The following is a 20082-nucleotide window of genomic DNA, read 5'->3' as shown; positions in this document are numbered from 1 at the left end:
GGAGAAATCCAGTTGAATCTTATCATTCATTACAAGTGGAATTTTGGCATTAAGTACACAATCAATTTGGACTTTATTTTAGGTTTATGAAATATTATTAAAAAAATTGGACATAATCTTGGCCGGACTTGAAAAGGAAATGGTACGTTTGTTTAGGAAACTAATATCATACTAATAGTAATTGAAATATGGACGTTCCTTTAATACGAGTGGGGTGGACGAAAGGACCAGCCTAAAATTCCCGATATCTGCCCCAATTAACTAAGTAATTTCGTTAAAAAAATGCACTTCAAATATTAGAGGTCATAATTTGTTTACAAAATTCATTTGTAGAGGTCATGATGTTATGTTTTGTAGGAAAGAGTTTAATTGATATAGATGTGTGTGTGTGTGTAGAGTACTTATATAAGGGTATTACTTATCTCAAATTTTCATTGATTTTGAATTCTTTTAAAATTTTTCATTTATCTTGTATTCTTTTTGCATATTTGTTTGTCAGCAAAAGACTTTTTCTTTGAAAAAGAAATCTATTTTGAATTTTAGGTGAATATGTAAAATACAAAATTAAATTTGTACAAATAATTTTTTTTAAAAAAGTAATTGATGAATAGGGCGGGACGAGTACCCATTGACCCAACTTTCTTTTAGCAGATTTTCGATAATTAAACATCCACTAATGTGCGAGGCAGAAATAGCTTCCTGCAAAGTGCAAGTCGGATTAGTCAACTAGTGCTCGGGTGAGTACCACTGTAAATTATATGAGTAACTAGTGTGGCTTTTGTTGACTTTTGTTCATGAGAAAAATACTATATTTAGTTCATTAATTAGTTGAATTTTGTTAACCAAAGTCCACCGGGTTAATTAGATGAGGTTTCATGTTCATTTTAGTCTTTTAATTAAGAAATTGGTAAGTGCTATTTGGTCCTATGGTGGCTGAAATGGGCATTTAAATTCCAAGCAGCAAACCCAAGGAAGGACAACCAAACTAGTGCTTAACTAGGCTTGCAGAATGTGTATGGATCTTTTACCAATGACAGCATCATTACTATTTTTGGGTTCCAAAAAATTGAGTAATGAAAATTGGGATGTTAATTTGTACGAAGGCAAGGGCGAATCACATCCTCCAATAAGGGGTTTACACACATTAGCAGGATATAACTTGCTTTGTAAAACTTTAGGAGTTTCGGAATATACTAATCGCTATGCGAATCCTATAATTAGCCCTCAATTTCTTTAGGCCCTTAAATGGCAGTACCTTTTTGGCCCTTAAGTTGGATGTTTTATTCTTTTTTTTTTCCGGACTGGATGTTTTATTCACTTTTCTTAATCTATTCATGACTTTCTGTTCACTTTAGACTTTTATGTTATGAAATGATCTCTTAAACTAAATACTTTAACTACCTATATGATTCAAACGATCTATTAAAATTTCATAGATAATATAGTCGATCATATACGTATTTTCCTTGGCTACTATACTAAAAGGTTCAATGACTTTAGAGTCGACATCCTTAATTTGGTGCATTTGTATCTTGTATAATTACACTAATACTTATACACTGTGTGAATTTTAGATGAGGACCGTAAAGGCGAATTTCTAAGACTATTGCTAAAATAAAAAACTATCATAAAATTGGTGGGATTTAGGGGTCTGTTGTGATTTTAGGGCCGCCGCATTTAAGATATGAAGCTACCAGTAAAATTACAATTAATTTGTGTTTATTTTTGGTTGCTTTAGTTTTCTATAATTTCTTCCTTTTTTTTTTCTCCCAAGCTTTCGTCGCTCATGCTCTGCCGACACCGACACGGACATGACAGGATGGACATGACAACTACAACTAATATGGACAAATTTCGTCAGCCTTCTTTCTGATTTCTTGGCGGCATTCAATTTTTTTTTAAAAAATTTCTTGGTTTTTTTAATTTTTTTCCAACTCGGCAAATTTGATTTGTGGCATCAAGTTTATTTTTTTATTTTTTTCTGATGCAGGAAATTTGATTTGTGGCATCAATTTTTTTCCTGGGCAGTCACGCAATGTAATCAATGGACGCAGATTGCAGCCAAAATAATTTTTTTTAAGTGAAAAAGCAATTTTTGATTGCGGCTAGAATTAATTTTTTTTTAAATTGAAAAGCAATTTTTTTTAAGGTAAAACAAAAAATCTCGATTGTGGTTATAGTTTGCCACATTTCATCCCACCTAACCTACAATAATCAACGGTTGTCATTGCCACTCTTATTATTTCTTTATAAAAAAAATGCTAAAGGCCATGCACTAATTTTTTTAAAACTAACACAGCAATTTGAATTTTCGGCGTTAGTTTTCCACCATCGATCCATCACAAACTTTTTAGATCTACAAATGAAAGTTCATGATTTAGTCAAAAAACAATTTGTAGTCAAAGTAGCACTACTCCAATTATTTGTTATATTGCCAACAATAACAACTCATGCCTTGTCTTCACGAACAATCTCAACTTTTCTCTCTTCTCTATATACTCACTTGAGAAAACTCAACTCTCTCACAACTTTTCTCTTTCTGGTGTGGTCCTCTTATACTCACTTCAGAAAAGTCAACTCTCTCACAACTTTTCTCTTTCTGGTGTGGTCTTCATCTTCATCTTTATCTTTTTCATATTTTTCTTAGCTTTTCAACAGTAGCTGGTGAATTAAGATGATTTCAATAGAAAAAAGCAATATTTAGAAGTTGAGCGATGGATCGGAAATAAGTTTTTTAAAGAAACAATATTGTCGATGATAAGGCTAGTTTATTTAAAAATTTTATAATTTTTGCAGTTAATTTAAGTTCTAGATATTATGCTGCTTTATATTTATTTAATTTAATAGTTAGATGTTTATTTATGGTTTATTTTTAAGATTAAATATGTAATTTATATTTTAAATATTATTTACTTTGTTTGATTTTTAGATAATGTGGCAAGTATTTGTTTGATTTTTAGATTATGTGACAGATGCATTTTGAAATGACCCCACCTCTTCTTAGGGCATATCCCAGGGTTTAGCGAACCACCTGCCCATTTCTCGCCGGAACTCACTCACTCACTTCAAGGAAATAAGTTACAATTTCAAAAGTAAAGGAAACAACTCTCAATATTGGAACGTACATTTACATTCATTTCTATTTCCCATTTATAGATATCCAAATATAACAAAAGATTCAAGTTCTAGTTGTACTTCAAATCCTGATCGAGCACTAGCGCTAGAAGAATTACAAAAGGTAAAAATCTAGACAAAACTAGCCTTTCCAACTTCACACCTATGTTCGTATTTTCCTGTAAGGAAAACAAAACAAATAGGGTGATCTAAAACTCAATGAGGTTTCAAAATATCATGCAGACCCAAGTAACAATTTGACCATTGTATAAAATGTGAATTATCAAAGTAGCGAGCATAAGGGTCATAAAAGTGGGCAATAACATTTCAAATAATAAATCATAGATATCCAACATTTCTAGGTAAAACGATACAGTAGCTCTTGCGAGTTAACTTTGCCATAACCTCACCAAGTAGTAGTTGACATTCCGTCAACTTTCAAGCAGAGTAACCAGTCCAGTAGATCACCACTTAACTCCAATCTCCATCCACCAATCAACCCCCTACCGGGCCGAACTCCAAAATAAACAGTGGTGGTAATACCTAAGTATACCGAATCCAGTGGACCATATCTAAAAGATTACACAATAAACAATAAACGATAACCAGTAAACAATACCCATGATTCGCCAGTTTCCTCGACCAAGCCCTCACCGGCTTGATTCGACTGACTAACTAATAGGGTTAGGATCCCCGATAGTATTCAAGTCATGCACATGTATATATATCAAACCATTTGTAACCAATACATAGAAATAAGTCACATTAGGACAAGTGCGATAAAGTACACCCTTACCCTATCAAACAAAGTGATTCATTCAAGTAATAAGTTCAAACATGCATTTGGAAACACTCACCAATGAATTATCAAGCTCAGGTTCAATTTCCTGATTGGAGTCCAAATCTGCGATAAAATACCGTTTAACAATTTGCAATTAACTAGGGTTTCAAAATATAGGAGTTTCGCTTAAAGAAAATCAAGTAAATAGAACTCATGTAAGTGGTACTCATTTTACTTATCAAATTTTAGAAAATTCATGCTCGTTCTTTTGGTTTCGATAAAGAAGTGATTAAAACTTGTAAGTTCGCAACTTGGTATAAGAGACGAGAAAATCTTGTTTAAAGTGGTCGCTACTTTATCTTTGAAAAATATACAAATTGACAAAATTTTAGCTTATAAGTCACCCACAAGGTCAACTTAAGCATCCCCACATAACTAAGTCCCAAATCGCTCACAAGTTACACACTTATTTCTATATTCACTCACTTATTCCACGAAAGAAAAATTGGACAGCATCTCCTTTGTTTTTACCAATTTTTCCAGCCATTTCAAGGCTTCATTTTCTTTCCAAATCAGCCTAACTCAGCCATCACAAGTAAGAATATAAAGATAGTTCTTAATCTAGGCCATAAAACCATCCACCTATAGCTCATTTCTAGCATATATCATCATAGTACCAAAGCTGAAAAATTCGTAATAAAGTTAGAAATTTCTCTTTAGAAGCTAAAAAGTCACACTAAAACTAGAAATCTTCATATTAACACTCTCAAGTCTATATCAAAACTAGAAACTATCATTTCATGGCTGAAAAATTCAAACAAAAGTTGGAAAATTCCACCAACTTCACAAATCCATGATATCTTCCATAAAATTACCATATTCAAGTCATCTATCTAGAGCTGTTAAACTTCACGATTAGCTTGAAAGCTCATTAGAGCTCGGCTCGATAAGGCTTGAACTCGGCTCGTTAACTGCAGTAAATGAGCCGAGCTCGAGCTAGAAATGTGCTCGTTTAGTTAATGAGCCGAGTAACCTCGACTCGTTTGATATTCGAGTAGCTTGTTAGAGCTCGTTAATAAGGGGCATATTTGTCATTTTAGAAGTCAAAAGTATAAAAATTAAAAATTATAGCTTTTTATTGAGGTTAATTTGCACGAGATCGAGCTCGAGCTCGTACAAGTTCAACTCATTTGTGATAAACGAGTCGAGCTCGAGCCATATGTACATTTGACGAGCCGAGTTCGAATACATTTTAAAGCTCATTTGCTTAACGAGCTCGAGTCGAGCTCGGTTCGAATTAAGTTCGAGCCGAGCTCGGCAACCAAATACTCGGTTGGACTCGGCTCGATTAACAGCTCTACATCTATCCAATAAAATGCAAGATAAGGGAGACAAGAAGAGTTTCTTAGCTTAATACCTTCAAACCTCAAGGAAAAACACAAAACGATGGCTGCCTAGGCAAGATCACTCCATTCCAAGCTTCCTTGTCACCTTTTTTCAAGTTTGATCGGTTTATTTTTGTGATTTCAACTCAAACAAGGCAAGAATCAAGATGGAAATTGAAGCTCTCTCTCTCTCTCTCTCTCTGTCTTTTCTCTCCAATTTTTGACCAACACAAGAGAAAAATGAAGAAAAATAGCCAAGAAGAAAGATAAGAAGAAAGAAAACTCATTTGGTCAAAACTATCTTGGATTGCCAACACGTGACAACCAAGTTTTCCTTTTTTTTTTATTTCCTCTTGTTTTTGGTCAACAATTTCAGCTGAGTTAAGGGTTAATTTAGGGAGGATTAAGTGAAATAAAAACAAGGAGATTAGGGTAAGAAAATATTGGTCAAGCGGTATATTTAACCGATAACAAACGGCACACGTCGGTTTAAATCTATTTTCTTTAACTCTCTTGTACTTCTGTTTTAACTTATGATTCACTAATTTATCATTAGCACTTCTAATCACATACTTCCTTTTACTTAATACACGCTCTTATCCACCAAATTTGGTATACACACCTCACCAAGTGATCATACTACCAAAATGCACAAAAAACCCTAACTTACTCCATTCCTTTAGAAAAATCATAACTTGAGTTATAATTATAAAAAATTCATATAATTTGGTATATTAAAAACTAGACTTAAAACACTAATAATCTTTAGAGACAGCTCAAAGAAATTCAACTCATAAGTTGGTCCAAATTGAGTCGTAATCTACTATAACATTCCTATTTTTACTTGTTTAGGGCAGAATTTTCAGTCAATATTGCCAATTTTTGGGAATTTCTAGAAATTGAACCAAACTCTGAATTGTATACTGTAGGAATTTCTATGAGTCTAGTTTCAAACACAACAAACGGAATTCAATTCTGACTTTCCTATACGAAGTTATAGCCAATTTTCCAAAACTGCGCAGAGCCTCCTGCGAAAATTTTCAGATTTTCTAACAATTTGAGAACATGAAACTTTTCTTAACAAAATTTCACTCCCTTGGCTCAAACTCAACCATTAAAACAACCAAGAATCTATGGCAAGTAAGTTCAAATAAGATCTATAAAGACAAATAAAATTTCGAGGTCTCACACATTCCCCCTTAAAAGAATTTTGTCCTCGAAATTCTAACCTTTGCTCACACAAAATTTGAAACTATAACATCTTCCTCCAATTTCCAGGTGGCTCTTCTTACTTACTGTGCTACCACAAACTTACCTAGAGGGAAAATCTCGCCGACGTAATGGCTAAGTTGATATGCTAAGGAAGTTCAATGAAGGCTTCAAATTGTGAAAAGTGATATAAATTTAAGAACTCGATGAAAAGGAAAATTTGTAACTATGAAATTTGATTACTACTCTTGCTAGATCATGAAATAAAAACTATGCATTGACAAATAATCTCCGAAGTACATCTCCTCTTATGACTACAATTAAATCACTAGACACGTACTACCTTCTTTAATTGCCCTTCCTTCAATAAATACAACTTACTACGTAAGACATTCACCGCGTATCTTCCCACAAATGCAACTATTTCAGGTAATATTACTCATTCTTGATGTGTCCATTCTTTCTTTTCTTCTTCCCTATCCTTCATAGTAGGTTCCTCTTTCACTAATCTCTTTACTTTTTCCTTTAGTATCGCGGGAGTTTCCTTCTCCACTTATTAAGTTGAATGCTAGGAATGTCGTGAGATGCAACTTAAGTAGTGAAATGCATCAACTCAAACTTATTTCTCACCTCCTCTGGTATTCCTTCGTATTTCGTTTTCAATTTCATGTTTTTGTCCAGTCACTCAGTTTTCTCCATATACTCTTGTTTCCATCATCCTTTCTAGTGTGCAACTCATTTCTTTTGGTACTCTATCTCTTTTCGACAAATCTCTATTTTCTCATGTCCACTTTCCAAATTCTTCGTATCACCGATTCACTTAAACTCAAATGAGAGTCTTCTAGACAAATCAAAGTATTCAAAGGAGAAGCTAATCACAAATCACAACTCTAACCAGATGCCTCTTACATTTGTTGCTACCAAGTCATCTAGAGAAACTCATCTTGGCTATTCTTAAAGAAGATAGGTGAAAAATCTAAACACAAGCATGAAAAAACCTCAAAATATGATGCCACTTACTCCTATTCCGGGTCCTTATATCTCAAGTTCCACACTATACTATCTTTAATAGGGTTGCTCAAGAAGAATCGATAACCTTTTCTCCCCAATAGTGCTTTTTATGATTCTCAATTAGGATGGTCATTCTAACTTTGCCAAGAGGTAGCATACAATATTAAAATCCAAACCCTCTTTTCTCCGAAACTTCCATACCTAATCCAAAACTCTCAACCTCAGAGAGATAGGAATCAAGCAGATAGGCAAGGGTTGTCAATCTAGGTCCAAACATATCACAAGAGAAATAAATAAGTAGTTGTAATTAGACTACATAAAAAATAAACATAAAACGAGGCCACACATTCATTGGAGCAATTAAACAGGTCTGTAGCGCTAACACCTTAGACATTTATGGCAATCATCAGATTTCAAATCTAACTTTCATCTATAGACTAGTCCATGATAGCACTTATTGATCCACTCGCATCAATCGATTTAATTCCTAGATCAAATAGTAGAGTCTTTCGCATCTTGATTTGTGCCATCAACATTTACCTCAAATTCAATCAGAATATCGACCATTATCCTAATACTCTTAACTCTTTAGTATTCGGGTATGGGAATCCGAAATAAGATAATTCATAACTTGAACTGGCCAGTCTCAAGAGTAAATCATCTATATTTGAGATTTTTACCTGACATACATATCTATCGTCCCCAAGTACCATCATAAATGTTTGACACCTATAACATTCATGATTCACAACTTATGCTCAAAAGAGCACTTAGTCCTTTACACTCATTCAAAAAATCGGGACCATAACACCACTTGGCCCAAGCTTACCCTGCAAAGAGACCACGCAAAGTAGTTCCGACATCACCTGTGACGACTCCACCTCCCCCTAAGGCGAACCCAAGGGTTTGGCCAATTATCTGCCCAACTCTCGTTAGGACTCGCTTACTCAATTCAATAAAACAAGTTACAAATTCAAAAGTAAAGGAAATAACAATTTTCAAGTTTGGAATGTACATTTACATTCATTTCTATTTCAACCATTCATACATATCCGAATATAACAAAAGATTCAAATTCTAGTTGCACTTCAAACCCTGATCGAGCACTAGCACTAGAAGAATTGTAAAAAGGTAAAAATCTATACAAAACTAGCCTTTCCAACTTCTTGCCTATGTTAGTATTCCCCTGTAAGGAAAACAAAACTAATAGGATGAGTCAAAACTCAGTGAGTTTCCAAAACATCCTGCAGACCCAAGTAACAATTTGACCATTGTATAAAACGTGAATTATCAAAGTGGCGAGTATAAGGGTCATAAAAGTGGGCAATAATATTTCAAATATAAATCATTAGATATCCAATATTTCCAGGTAAAAGGATACAATAGCTCTTGCGAGTTAACTCCGCCATAACTTCACCAAGTAGCAGTTGACACTCTGTCAACTTTCAAATAGAGTAATCAGTCTAATAGATCACCACTTCAATCTCTATCCACCAATCAACCTCCTACAACACCCAAACTCCAAAATAAGTAGTGGTGGTAATACTCGAGCATACCGAATCCAGTGGAACATATCCAAAGGATTACACAATAAATAATAAACAATAATTAGTAAACAATACCTATGGTTCACCAGTCTCCTCGACCAAGCTCTTATCGACTCGATTCAACTGACTAACCAATAAGGTTAGGATCCATGGTAGTATTCAAGTCATGCACATGTATATATATCAAACCATTTGTAACCAATACATAAAAATAAGTCACATTAGGACAAGTGCGATAAAGTACACCCTTATCCTATCAAACAAAGTGATTCATTCAAATAATAAGTTCAAACATGCATTTGGAAACACTCACCAATGAATTATCAAGCTCAGGTTCAACTCCCTGAATGGAGTCCAAATCTACGATAAAATACCATTTAACAATTTGCCATTAACTAGGGTTTCAAAATATAGGAGTTTCGCTTAAAGAAAATCAAGTAAATAGAACTCATTTAAGTGGTACTAATTTTACTTATCAAATTCTAGAAAATTCATGCTCGCTCTTTTGATTTCGATAAAGAAGCGATTAAAACTTGTAAGTTGGCAACTTGGTATAAGAGACGAGAAAATCTTGTTTAAAGTGGTCGCTACTTTGTCTTTGAAAAATATACAATTTTGGCAAAATTTTAACTTATAAGTCACCCACAAGGTCAACTTAAACATCCCCATATAACTAAGTCCCAAATCACTCACAAGTTACACACTTATTTCCGTATTCACTCACTTATCCTAAAGAAAAATTGGGCAGCATCTCCTTTGTTTTTACCAATTTTTCTAGCCATTTCAAGGTTTCATTTTCTTTCCAAATCAGTTCAACTCAACCACCACAAGTAAGAATATAAAGATAACTTTTAATCTAGGTCATAAAACCATCCACTTATAGCTCATTTCTAGCATATATCATCATAGTAGCAAAGCTGAAAAATTCGTAATAAAGCTGAAAATTTCTCTTTAGAAGCTAAAAAGTCACACTAAAGGTTGAAATCTTCATATTAACACTCTCAAGTCTATATCAAAACTAGATACTATCATTTCATAGCTGAAAGATACAAACAAAAGCTGGAAAATTCTACCAACTTCACAAATCCATGATATCTTCCATAAAACATCTATATTCAAGTCATCTATCCAATAAAATGCAAGATAAGGGAGATAAGAAGAGTTTCTTAACTTAATACCTTCAAACCTCAAGGAAAAACGCAAAACGATGGCTACCAAGGCAAGATCACTCCATCCCAAGCTTCCTGGTCACCTTGTTGCAAGTTTGTTCGGTTTATTTTTGTGATTTTAACTCTAACAAAGCAAGAATCAAGATGAAAATTGAAGCTCTCTCTCTCTGTCTCTCACGCTTTTTTCTCTCCAATTTTCAGCCAACACAAGAGAAAAATGAAGAAAAATGGGCCAAGAAGAAAGATAAGAAGAAAGAAAACTCATTTGGTCAAAGCTATCTTGGATTGCCAAGATTTGGCAACCAAGTTTTCCTTCTTTTTTTTTTTTTTTCCTCTTGTTTTTGCTCAACAATTTTAGCTGAATTAAGGGTTAATTTAGGGATGATTAAGTGAAATAAAAACAAGAAGATTAGGGTAAGAAAGTATTGGTCAAGCGGTGTACTCAACTGATAACAAACGGCGCACGTCAGTTCAGGCCTACTTTCCTTAACTCTCTTGTACTTTTGTTTTAACTTATGATTCACTAATTTATTATTAGTACTTCTAATCACACACTTCCTTTTATTTAATACACGCTCTTATCCACCAAATCCGGTACACATACCTCACCAAGTGATCACACTACCAAAATATATAAAAAACCCTAACTTACGCCATTCCTTTAGAAAAATCATAACTTGAGTTATAAATGTCAAAAATTCATACTTGACCTATTAAAAACTAAATTTAAAACACTAATAATCTTTAGAAGACTGCTCAAAGAAATTCAGCTCATAAATTGGTCGAAATAGAACCGTAATCTACTATAACATTCCTATTTTTACTTGTGCAGGATAGAATTTTCAGTCAACTTTGCCGATTTTCTGGAATTTCTAGAAATTGAATTAAACTCTGAATTGTATACTATAGGAATTTCTATGAGTCTACTTTCAAATGCAACAAATGGAAATCAATTCCAACTTTCCTGTACGAAATTATAGCTAATTTTCCGAAGTTGCGCAGAGCCTCATACGAAAATTTCCAGATTTTCTAACAATTTGAGAACATGAAACTTTTCTTAATAATATTTCACTCCCTTGACTCAAATTCAACCATTAAAACAACTAAGAATTTAAGGCAAGTAAGTACAAATAAGAGTTATAAAGACAAGTAAAATTTTGGGGGCCTCACACATTTGTTTCTTGATAATTTACAATTTTTAAGATTATTTGTTGATGGATTTTAGAATTAATTGTATAGAAGCAGTAGTCTTTTAGGCGAGTGATGAATAAAGAGTGAATAATGAATACTAATAAATGGTGAATGATGCAAGATATGGTGTTAGTAGATGATAATGGTAAATGATGCCAGTAAGTTATAATTCATTAGAAGATAAATCGGAGAACGATGAATAATAATAACTGGGTAATGGTGAATGGTAAATAGTAAAAAGTAAGTGGTAAATGGTAAATAGTAAATGGTAAAGAGTGGTGAATGGTAAATAGTAAATAGTAAAAAGTAAAAAGTAAATGGTAAATAGTAAATAATAAATAGTAAATATTAAGTGGTTAAAATTATATAGTAAAAATAACAATAAAAAATATGAAATAGTGAGATAGTAATTGATAGATTAATAGTGTCAGTACTATTAATCTATCATTTAGTAATATTAATATGAATATAAATAGTAAATAATACTAATATTTTTAAAAATATAAGTTACAGTAATTTACATTATACAATCATAGTCTAATAGTAACTATGACTAATTAAAGAAGAACCATTACTCCAACAATTTGAATAATACTATTTGTTTGATAACTTTATTTTGATTTATTCATTTTATATTGATGATTGTTTTATTAGTGGTGTTATTACCAATGCAAACGTTTGTTGCATTAATATTAGTAATTATGCTAAGTTGTAATTAATATTAGTAATTATGCTAAGTTGTAAAAAAAAATAAGTTTACATAAAAATATTTGTAAAATTAGGAAAACATATCGATGAACCTTGCATTGGTGTTTCAATTTTATTGGTGAGGCAAAATAAATGAGATCGAAGGATCATTCGCATATGAACCTCCACGCGCGAAAAAGCTATTTTACTGAAACATCAAATAAGTTATGATGAATTGGTGGATAGAGTGTACACCTACATGCAACTAGATCGGAATGTTTACAAGTTGAATCTCTGGTTTAGAAATGCTGTTGGCCAAAATATATTTGCTGGAGTGCAATTGGAATGTGAAGATGACATTGACATGCTATATTATATGAAGTCGATATCACCACATACGGCATGTGAGATATATGTAGAAGTAGAACTGCAAATTCATCATATCCATAGTGACCATGATGGCGGACAAACATCATTAGTCGAGAATGATTTTGAAAAGGAGTCAAAAAGCTTGTTTCGTACTACCATAAATGAAAGTGCAAGGATGGTAAATTATTATTTTGATGAATTATCTCAAATGAAAAATTTCAATCCGACAATCCTATCAAGCATACTAGAGAGTGAAGGCGTTAATGTTGATCAAGACACGGAATCGGAACTCGACAGTGATGATTCGGACGATGATGAGCAAGATTAAATCGATGAAGAATCTGGCAATTTGCCGGTTCAATTGGGCACCAATCCATCGATCTCATATCATATACCGGTCCATCTAAATGATCTTGAAGGTGTGGAAGTCTCACTGAATTTTGATCCTTTTAAGAAGGGAGCTTCAGAGGAGTACAATATATGGGATGAGCGGATAAAAGAGCTTAGATTGGGAATGATCTTTGAAACAAAGAACGACGTGCAGCGAGCCGTTAAGCTCTGGTCGATTAAGTACAACAGGGAGTACAAAGTTCGAGAAAGTAAACCGACCACTTGATATGTTCGCTGCAAGTCCCATAGTGCCTTGCTTCTATGTAATTGACAACTAACAGCCACTCTAAGATGCACACATAATATGTGAAAGATTGTAATATATGTGGAAGAGCACACGTGTGTGCGAGTTTCGAATTCTAATGACCACCGACGGTTGAGTTCAAAACTCATAGCGGAGTACATAATATACCACGTCGAGAATGGTCCACTGTATGCCATCAAAGAAATACAAACGAGAATTAAACGTGGTTTTGATATAGATGTTTCGTACAAAAAAGCATGGTATGCCAGACAACGTGCGATTGATATTGTGCATGGTGATTCGCCAATTTCTATAGCCGCGCTGCTTAAGCACATGCAAGAATTGGTGAAAACCAATCCCGAAACAGTTGTCGAGTGGGAGCACCATCCACAAAGCAGTGCTGGATGCATAATTTTTCATTACGGGTTTTGGGTATTTGGGCCGGTGATCGAGTCATTTCGACACCTCAAACCAATTATTTGTATCGACGGTACATTTATGAAGGGTACATACAAAACAAAATTATTAGTCGCTATTGGTTTTAATGCCTCAAATCGGCAGTGGTCAATTGCATTCGCACTTGTAGATGAGGAGACAAATCTGAGTTGGATATGGTTCATGTCACATTTTCGACGTTATGTGTGCCGTGAGGTGGAAAAGATATGCATTATTTCGAATAGGCACAAGGGCATAACACATACTATGAATACTTTGTTGGAGTGGAAGGAACTGATGGCTGTGCATCTATATTGTTTAGAACACGTGCAGAATAACTTTGCACAAAAATTTTGAAATGAAAGATATATATATTTTTGAATATTAGATTGGGAATACAGAGTATAAATGCCCACCAAATATGAGTTTAATCGTCGGTTAATTATCATTGTCTAGATTAAAGGATCTTATGTGGGCTGCTAGAGCAGCAAATCAAGTTAAAAAATATGAGGCATTTATGGAGCAAATATGGTTGTTAAATGAAGAAGCGTATAAATGGTTGAATAGCGGTTCTGTCAAACCGGAACAGTGGGCATTATGCAAAGATGGAGGATATTGATGGGGCCACACGTCGATGAACATAGCTGATTGTTTCAACAATGTATTACGCAATGCTCGATTATTACCAATAACAGTATGCATACAGTTCACTTTTAACCAAACTGTTGAACTCTTTACGTAGAAGCAAAAATTGGCCTTCAACAGATGTATGCTTTTCCTAAAGAAATATAGAAGCCATTCTCAAAAAATGAACTAAATGCAAGGACATACTTAGTCCAAATATATGATCATAGAGGCAGAATTTATTGTGTTACCATTGGTCGACACGATAATGGAAAGGGTGACAATGCAAAGATTGTCAAGTTTAGGAATGGCACATGTACGCGTGGCAAGTGGGTCGAGTTTAGATTCCCATGCTCGCACGTATTTGCAGCTTGTTATAGGTCAGGTAAAAATTTATACCATCTGGTAGGTCACGTGCACACATTTTTAGCCTGACAATCTTCGCTTGAAAGACAGTTTCAACCTCTGCCGAATTCGGCTTATTGGATTCCTTCGGAGTTGCGATTTAACTACGATGTTGGAAGAATTAAACAAAAGAGACCTCACCCTAAGGCCATAGCTAGAATACATAACCAAATGGATCGTCGATGTCTCGATGCGCCTCGTCATTGTAGTCACTGTTCACAGACAGACCACAATGCCTCCAATTGCCCTTATTCTAGTTATTTTCATGTGTAAAAGGATGAATGGGATGAAAAATTAGGCCACAATGGTTGTGTTATGTTTGTTGTTTTTCACTTTTTTGACTGTATATTTGTTATTGACGTGCAATTTAATAAAATTTTGACTATATGTGGACTATTAATAAATATTTGATTGTGCAGATTATCCTAAACATGTCACACTGGCCTAGACAGACTTTCGATCTTATACAGAGTCCGCACGAAAATAGCATATTATTTTTACAGGATACACAAAGATCGAAAGCAGTGTTTTTAGGGCAAGAGAGTCAGCTCGATATAAAACAAGTTGACAGATTTTTTTTAAAAATTTGGTACGAAATCAACTGAATCCTTGGATAGCAAACTATCTATGTATGATAGGTTTTTGGGGAATCGTACAGGTAGGTTATTTTGAAATTGATCTTGAGTTGATTACAATGTTTATTGAGCGATGGAGGCAAGAGACCCACACATTTTATCTTCTTGTGGGTGAGGCGACTGTCACTTGATAGGATGTGGAGGTATTATGGGGTCTGCATGTCAACGGATTACCAGTGACACTCGTTGATCAAAATAGAAATATTGGACGTAAGAAGCGATTAATCGAGGAGCTTCTAGGTTTTGGATCTGAGAAGCTACACTTCAAGGATGGGAGGTTGAAACTTGTGTTAATATTTGACTTTTTGTACGAACTTCTTCCAGATGATGCACCAGAGGATTTAGTTCAACAGCATGTCTACTGCTACATTTTGACCTTATTTGTTGGACAATTTATTTGCCTACACCTGTGGAAATGTTATAAGTTGCCATTAATTGGATTACTTACGAGACCTAGAGGTTTTGAGTAATTTTAGTTAGGGCAGCACCATACTTGTCTGTTTATATTTTCGACTCTGTAAAACATCTTATGCAACCACAAGTTGCACAGCTGGCCCGTACATGCTTTTATGGTACTTGATGCATAATTTTGGAATGATTGCACGTCCATATTTCATTTAAATGCAATAGTGATTTAACGTGAACAATTAGTATTTTTTACAGTTATGGGCCTGGGAGAGGATGCTCAAGATTCGTTCGACCATGTTGTTTCCTACTGTACAGGGAGATAATTTTCCCAGAGGTGGTCACTGGGCAGGAGAACGTACGACTAGATACGTGCTATCGTATGTTGTCTCATTATTTCGCGATGCACTCACTAAGATGGGAGCCGACGAGGTACTCAACCAATATACAATTTTATTATTTTACTCTCAATATGTATTTACAATCGCTCTTAGCTGAATAAATTTATTGTCATATTTTACCTGGGAGCCGTATTCTATCGACCTTACTGCATAGCTCTCCGCCTGTTACTCAGCCGGATAGCACATATATCAGTCAGTAGTTTCGTTGATATATTGGGAGGTTATGAAATTTCACCTTCCACAATGAGTACCACAACAATTTGAGTTATTTTAACCGATATCTGCCTCTGTTGACACAGACACGGATAAGAAATTACATTCTTTAGGTTGCTCAGGCCGTTCCGGAAAAATTGGGCCCAGTACCATAGTAATTGGGTGCAATACTGGGAATGTCGGCATCAATCGGCTATTAGTGGATATCGCAACGATCCATTAATGCCTTCAGATGAGTACATTGGATGGTACCAAAATATTTCTGTTTGCTATATAGCATTTCCTGTTCTACGGCAAGCAGTAGATAATGCTTATCGGGCAGATGGGGACAGTTCGACTATTTGGTAAATTATTAAATACTTTCCCTTTTTATGTAATCAAATTCCATTATATGTTTGTTTATTAACATATAATATAACTACAGTACACAAATTTCTCGCTTTTTAGGTTGATTCGATGTCTCGGATTGGTTCAATCTATGGAATGTAAATCGATCCCGCAAATCTAATGCAGTGTGCTCATCCAAGATTAACAGCCATTCATGAGGAGGCATTTGGGACATTAAAGTACTTGAATTTAGGACATAAAACAGTAGCTGGTCCATTCGACCGTCAAGATATTGGCCCATCTACCTCTTCTGCCATCTCTTTTCCGATGCCTGTCGAGCATCTATCTAAGGAGATCCGTGGTAGGAAACAAACAGTTAGACGTCGTAGAGGGAGCACCTCCACACATGCTATTGATGTGCTAGATGAAGACATAACGCAGACTTCATCATTATCTGGTTACGATCCACCTGTTGGCACACACTTTTCTCATGATGAAGTTTTCTTCACACGTCTCACTGTGCCAGCTTTCGGAGGTCATTTTAGTGACACACCTACTTCCATACCCGTATTTGTTTATACGTCTGCTGCTGCACCGTCGTCTTCAATGCTTGATACAACGACGTGTTCAGAAATTAAGTTTCAGGATAATCTTGACCAAATGTACCACTTTCTACAGACTTCGGCTGGCTTCTCACATGTTTTTGCATATTGACGATGATAGTGTTCCTATTAGTGCTCCTTTGCAAATGCTAATACATAATTCTTGTCTTAGATGTGGTCAAATTCCGATATTTGATCCCTCCGTTGATGATGATGATGACCAAACGTTTGAACAAGTTCATGCACCATCTCGAAGGTTTGAAAGATTATAATTAGGACGAGATCTACCACACGGGAGAATTCATTGAAAATGTGGCTGTTCTACCACTTCGTGAGATAAGAGCAAGAGGTGCGTTGATAGGTGATATTTAGATTTTTCAAATTTTTCTTATCGAAACTCTCATTTTATTATCAATTAAGTTTATATGCTAATTATTACATTCTATAAATATTGTTTAATGTTGCACTATTTATCATTATTCAAATTAGCATTAACATTAAAAATTTTTAAAAATATGACTTAAACAAATTTTAGAGTGTTTTTAATAGCATAATTGATTATCATTAAATTTATAAAATTAATATAATTCTAATATCGTATATTAAATGTTTAACAATTCTGATTTATAATAGGATTTTAGTAATACAAATTAGGAACTTTGATTTTAAAATTAGGGTTAAAGAGTTTATGTTTATATTATGGGTTACACTATGAGGGTTTGGAAATTAGGGTTCCATATTAGGTGAAATGTTAAACACAACCCCTAATTAAGCCTAACTTATTGATATTTAAGTTTATATGCTAATTATTACATTCTATAAATATTTTTCAATGCTGCATTATTTATCATTATTTAAATTTGCATTAATATTAAAAAATTTTAAAAATATAACTTAGGCAAATTTTATTAGTAATTTAATGACATACTTGATTATCATCTAAATTTATAAAATTAATATTATTCTAATATCATATATTAAATTTTTGACAATTCTAGTTTATAATAGAATTTTAGTAATATGATTGATTTTAAAATTAGGTTAAAGGGTTACACTGTGATGTTTTGAAAATTAAGATTTCATGTAAACATTAAACTCTCAAACCTAATTAAGGTTATGTTTTACCAGAAAAAAAAATTCATTGTGGTTACCTTTGACTAAAAGTTACGTTTTATTAAAAAGGAAAAAAAAAACAATGGACGAGATCATGAGCGGCGATGAAATGTTTCCAATTCCTTTGCTGCTCATGAAGCCTTTCTGAAAAAAAAAGCGATCCAGAAATAAATGAAAAGTATAAGCATTTTTATTAGAAGCCTCACATTGCAGATGCGGCGACCCTTTATTCGGCAACCCTCCAAACAACAACATTTTTCTGACAATTTTCAATTTTAACGATATTCCAAGAAATTCGCCAGATTGTAAATTTACCGAGCTCAGATGGTCTCGAAACTATTCTTGTCCTGGTACTTATTTTGCAAGTGACCCTAAAAGGTCTTTGACTATTTCATATGTAAGACTAGTTCTTAGTAAAACCCTTCATTTTGTAATTACTAATATGGTACTGATATTCCAGTTTTTTCAATGTAATATAATGCAATATACGGTGTAAAGTTTTTTGGAAACAAATCTTGGCTGATTTGAGTTTGATGGAAAATCATCTTCTTCTAGTACACAGAAATATGATATGTGTGAATAGTAAGAGACACAAGATTCAGCGAATGGGTGGTGCTATTGCTTTTTAGGTCGCTGACACAAGAGGTGGCTGCCAGGTTTTTGAGTGGTTTGTGACGCAGGAAAGTATGGGTGCTGGACACCATTGATTGGATGCTCAGTCTTCCCACCTCTGCCTTTTTAGAACCTCCTGCTGGCTTCACTGTTGCAGCTTTTTTTGCTTTTTCATTTTTGTCTGTACTAGTAATGCTTTTGTTTCTCTTATAGTCACAGTTTGAATTAGTATGTGCACAACTTAACTAATGGGCATTTAGAAAAAAAAGCCAAATTCAAATTCAAAGCAAGTTATGCATGCCAAAGAAGAAAAAGAAGTCTTTCTTGAAGGGGAAAAATGGCAAAAAATCTCAACGGTCACTAAACTATTGGTGCGATCATGTTTTGGCCATCAAAACATTTTTCATAAATAATTGGCCCTAAACAACTTAACCAATAAATCTGTGACTATTTGGTCGATAATTACTCTTATTATGTGAAATTAACAGTTAATCTGTGAAATAGGGTCGCATAATTGTTGGACAACCCCGTGCTTTGCCACGGTCGATAATTACTCTTAATGTTTGAAATTAGCAGTTAATCTATGAAATAGGGTCGTATAGTTGATGGACAAAATTGTTCCCGTACTTTTCCACGTGTACTGCTAATTTCACAGATTAAGAGCAATTATTGACCAAATGGTCATGAGTTTACTAATTAAGTTGTTTAGTGGTCAATTATTAACGAAAACTAGTTTGATGGTCAAAATATAATCTGACCAATAGTTTAGTGGTCGTTAAGACTTTTTTCCCTTAAAAAAATGTGTTAGTCTACTTGCATCTCTCTCTTAAAAATATGCAAATGGGAGGAACTTAAAAGGAGGTTGGTCGGGGGAGAGGGAAAAGGGGCGAGAACGGTTGCTTCCTTGCAGTTCATGGCCAAGATTTGGCCAAAAAAAATTGTAAGGTCCAAATTTTATCTTGTACCTTGCTTTTAACAGTATATATGGGGCTCACAAAATTTTGTTCTAGAGTTACTCGTTATTGAAAGTAATTTATACTGTGTGTAAATAGAATTACGCCGTGTGCAAAATATACATAACCTTCGGGAACGATTGCAGAAATACCCCTAGTCCGTGGGAGGAGTGGGTGCGTTGGAATACACAAATGAAGCTTGCATCTCTCTTTTTCTCTCTCTTTTGGAGTACGTCTGTGGGTTGCTTCTAACACTGCTT

The sequence above is a fragment of the Coffea arabica genome, chromosome 8e, assembly GCF_036785885.1.
Source record: "Coffea arabica cultivar ET-39 chromosome 8e, Coffea Arabica ET-39 HiFi, whole genome shotgun sequence".
Taxonomy (NCBI): domain Eukaryota; kingdom Viridiplantae; phylum Streptophyta; class Magnoliopsida; order Gentianales; family Rubiaceae; genus Coffea; species Coffea arabica.
Note: the sequence above shows the minus strand (reverse complement) of the source record.